The following is a 5,111-nucleotide window of genomic DNA, read 5'->3' as shown; positions in this document are numbered from 1 at the left end:
CAGCTTGAGCCTAGCAGCCCTTACAGCTTGAGCCTAGCAGCCCTCACGACTTGCTGGATGTGTATCACAGGCCAGCTCTGAGGCACGTATGGTAGGAGAGCACGACCTGTGCGGCTCCGCATGGGATTTTGTGGCCAAGCTCCAGGGAGCGGTGGGAATGGAGGGGAAAGAGCCACTTCAGCTCTCTGCATATTCGGATGCACTTCGGATGTTGCTTTTCAGGTGCATCACAGGCAAAATTTGTCTGAGAGCTGCAAAACGCACCACAGGATAGGATACAGAACAGGCCTGACAAATGTGCAATGCTTCTTTTCATTCTGGTGTTACCAATCGGCTTCATAAAACCCTGCTTCTTCCTATAAGCCTTGTCATTTTTGTTTGAGATGCCTGGGATGTGGCAGCTCCATTTGTCCACAGGTTGGGGAGTTTTTGTGTCTCCCTCTGCTTCAGCTTAAATAATTCAGATTGTTCCCCTGGGCCAAATATCCTAAAAAACTTATTTTAGGGCTAAGAATAGGCTTAGGCTAAGAATAGCTAATGCTATGAATAACTAACATTAAGAATAACCAGAATAAATCTTACAATCACAATCTCTCTCCCTGAATATATTCTACTTATATAAGATCTTTCATTTTCAATGCTATAGTCAAATTGTTGCACATCAAATTTTGGGGAATATTTTTTAAAATTTTGGCTGTGGATCTGCTCATCTCTCTTCTGTGACGTTCTGTCACCATATATGTGGTGTGTGTGCATATGTGCATTAATACATTATACACACACACATGCATGACCCTACTGTAGTTTTTAAGAAAACAGTGGTTTTGCAGACACCAGAACTAGTGACTTGTGAATAAAAGTCTTCATTTTCTTTGTGGTTTTATCTTTAAACCTAAGCCTTCTGCATAGATCTAACTTTCAAAAAAAAAAAAAAAAGTGTCATTTATATAGTACTTGATACCATATAAATACTGTATAAACATGGTAAATATGATATATTTATATAATGAAACCTAGTGCTATCAGTGGATCACACATGACCAGCATTTCACAGCTGGGCTAAACTCCTCTGTAAATTTCTATGAACAGACCTTAAGATTTGTTTCAGATAATATTTGAAAAAGACCAACAATAGCAGAGCATCATCAACTATCAACTATCCTCAGTAAAAGGTAATTATGTTGCGTGCAGTTCACAAAAAAATAAGCAAGCTTACTTCCAAACAGATTTTATACCAGCCCTATTTTGCTTCTGACCACTCCACATCCGTAAGAGGCCCTGAAGACGCTAATGCTAAGGATGCAGGCAAAGCCCATGAAGGCCTGGACCAGTTTCAGCATGCCTAGATGTTTTGGGTTTGTTTGGTTTTGTAAGAGGACTTGCAGATTGCAGATTGCAGATTATTCCCTTTTGTTTCATTCTTAGGTCTAGATGCCATTTGTCCTTCAGGCAAGGAGTCTTAAATATAGTTCTTTTCATGATGAATAACCATATTCCTTGCAGTTAAGTAATTAACAGGTTAAGTTTCAGCTATTAGATCAAAGGACGTTTCCTCTGTGAAGATTCCACCTGAAGCAGTCATGTGTGTCTTCCACTGTCAAAACTGCCTTTAAAGTGTGAACTTAAATATTTACATCCCATATAAGTGGGTTTTTGAAATGCCATGACCTAAAACGCGAGAAATAGCCAGATCCTATCTCAGCCCTGCTTATACTGCATTGCTCTGTTAACAACTGAAGTGGCTTTCTCTGCTCTCTCTCTGTGATGGCTTTGAAATGTTGACAAAACCATAACTGCTTTTGTAAAAAGCAGCAGAGTGCCATGAAACTCTGCATGCATGTTTCTGGGAGGTCTGGTAGTTCTCCACAGCCACAGCTTTCCTTCGGAGGAAAGTCCTTTCCCAGTGACTGCGCAGACAGAGCAAATTGTCTGCCCTTGGAACAGCTCCCATGTTGAGGGGCTCAAAGTCAGAGTGACAGCCTTCAATTTATGGCTGGCCATATGTAAATGTATCAGTCCTGATTCCAATGTTTACTGCATATTAATGTATCCTGTAATTAAAGCAAAGAGCAGTTAATCTGGTTTGCTGCTTTCACAGCCTCGCTGGGAATGTGTGTATCCTAGAGTCAAATGCACAACTGCACCTCACAAACATCCTCACATTCTAGCTTTAAACAGGCTAGATCAGAAACTAGTACAGTCAGGGAGATCAGGACTGTCTACAAACACACCGAAGAATTTTCTGTTTATTTACTAAAGCTTCCTGGGCATGTTTGGAGTCAGCAATGAGCCCCAGACCTCTATGACTGCAGGTAGACTGACAAGAATTAGTCCAGATCAATGAGTTCAGTCACTGCTGCCGTCGCTACACTGTCAGATACTGCCTGGACTGCACCATGGAAATACCTTTGCTGTTCTTGCAAAGACTGGGATATCACATGGCTTCTTTCAAAAGTAGATCAAATTCTGTCTTAAACTTGGCTGGGCTTTACCCTTCCCCTTCTACAGGAGAACTCATTTAGAAATGTCAATCTGAGACAAGTATCTGTAACTCTGATACTGCCTCATCATGCAGAGGATCAATCTGATGAAAGAAAACGAGCAGAAGCACATATGGGGAGTGACTGTTTAATGACTTAACACTGTAAAAGTAAATTCATGGCTCAGAATGATTGATTTATCTAAGGAAAAATAGACTGTGGACCATTCTCTTGAAGAGTGGTGTTGTGCTCCTGTGTGGTTGGACTACTACTACTATTCTTCTCAGTAGTGTCTCTCTTCTTCCCTTTTCTGGATATCTCAGATGTGTGGAATATCATCAGCCTGTCATCATTAACATGAGCAGTACTGCAAAGATTTTTTTTCATGATGCTCATCAATTTTTCAGAAAAACCATGTTACTAGTGGAAAACATTCAACCAAAACATTTGCAACAAGAAAGGTACTTGCTCGTGCCCTTGCCATATCCGCAGGACAACAGCTTTGACTAAGGGTCTTAACCCTTATCAATAAATTGAATGCGTGATGCATAAAACCTTCTGAATGCTATTGAAGAGTAACTCTTAGAGTAACTGGATTTGTAAATGTGAAAGGTGTACTAAGTGTGACAGTACTACATCGTGTATCAGAAGTCAGATGCTATAATAATAAGGCACAATGGAATAAGTTAGAGTTGTTGGTCAGTGGGTCAGACCACTGCTATGAAATGTTTTTCACCAAATCAAATAACTAGATAGAAGTATGAAAAAGTAATAGGCAGTCAAAGAGAATGAACAGGGTGGTCATCCGTGTACATGATAGTACAGGAAATGAACCTTGATCCAAGTGAGGCTCAGAAAACAAAGCTCTGAAGATAGGTAACATTAATGTAAAATTCAACGTTGAAAAACCTAATGAGTTTTAAACAAGTATCCTGACTCTTGGAGTCTGACAAGCTTTTAGGTAGGGTTCACAACACTGATTGTATCTTATTTGCATAGCAGAACTCCAGATATCAGCCCATACTTTTAGGCACGTCATACAAAAAGGCTCAAAAATGCAGAGAGGAGAGGGGGCAAAGAGGGAAAAGAGAGGGAAATAATAGATTTCTCTCACCAACTCAATATTCCCACCAAAGGTATCACTTAATAATACAATAAGCTTCACTATGTGTATTAGCCTTGGTCGTTGGTGCCTTAATTCTATGAATTCTATGAATTCTATGAATAATGTTTTCAGAGAAATTTTCTTGGTAGGAAGGTACCTAGTGGAGCTTTTAATGTCACTGGGAGCTGTGCTGGCTGGTGACTGGAGGGAAGGAGGCTACAGCCCCCTTCTCCACCTAGCTCATGGCAATGTTGTTCAGAGTCAGTGATTTTGTGAGGAATGCAAATATCATAAAAATGAAGGCATTTTCCCTTGCAAGCAGGTTAATACCCATCAGGTCATGACAATTATTTGGCAGAACAGAAGTTTCACGATTTGGCTGACTGGAATACATTTAGTCACTAGACAAATAAGGGCTTTTATTATGCAGGACAGATTGTCCTTTAACCTTTTCAAACACAAACACGGAGGAAAAAAAGATTGCAAAGAAAAAAAAAATATATATTTCTAATCTGTGTTAAATAAATGCAAAACACTGTATTTTATTAGGCTGAACAACAAAGGAACTAAGGAATTTAGATTAATCACAGAAAATTAGTGTATATCTGTAAATAACCAACTACCCATTTGCAGGAAAAAAAAAAGTATGAAGATTTAGAAGGATATTTCCATGAGCAGTGGGTGACAATTTTTATTCTTTCCATCAGTTTGGGTGTTTATTTTCTTTAGAGATCTTGGCTATGTAGAGTCAGAAATGAATTATTACTTTTCCATAACAGTAGGAAAAAACGTTCTGGCAGGACTTGATCTTCAGCTGCATAAAGCAGGCCTGCCATTTGAGACTTCGAGGGGGTGTACCAAGGGGAGTGTAGGGGGGAGTGGCAGGAAAGCTGCAATCATCTTCTGTTTTCCAGCGAACAATGCTGAGGTAACCAGCAAGTATCTCGAGCAACCTATGGCAAGTCTCAGCTGTTGAGCAACTGGGGCCGCGTCAATGAAACTTTAAAAAGTAGAAGGTGCACACGCCAAGAAACTTGCCCAGCCTTTGCCTCAGCAAAGAAAATATACTTTTTTTTTTTTTTTTTACAGTTATCAGCAGGTTGCTTACATATTAACCACTGCTTTACAGTCTGCGGTACACAATCACTGTTCACAGGCCCAACTTATTCTCTTCTGGGGCCAGAATTTGCCTAAGTACTTAAGTTTTGATTAGCCATAATGAATCACGAGTTGCCTCACTAAGATACATTAGATGACTTGCTGAAACCGTACCAGACAACGTGAGTTTTGGCACATTTAAAGAATGAAATGTGCCTTATGGGATTGTGAGGGTTGGCTTCTTTTCATCTCTTCTACTTTTCCACATGAACTGTGCATCAAAGTGACACTTTAATTTGTCCTTTAAGAAGTGGAGCAGGTAATCCCTTCAATTAGGAAGGTTGTGATTTTGTTTTTTGAGTCTTTCTATGACATTAAATAGGTGCAAGTTCTGCAGTCTGTGTAGAGGGGCTTCTTGAGTTCAGAAA

The sequence above is a fragment of the Oxyura jamaicensis genome, chromosome 4, assembly GCF_011077185.1.
Source record: "Oxyura jamaicensis isolate SHBP4307 breed ruddy duck chromosome 4, BPBGC_Ojam_1.0, whole genome shotgun sequence".
Classification (NCBI taxonomy): Eukaryota; Metazoa; Chordata; class Aves; order Anseriformes; family Anatidae; genus Oxyura; species Oxyura jamaicensis.
This window is presented reverse-complemented; position numbering follows the sequence as displayed.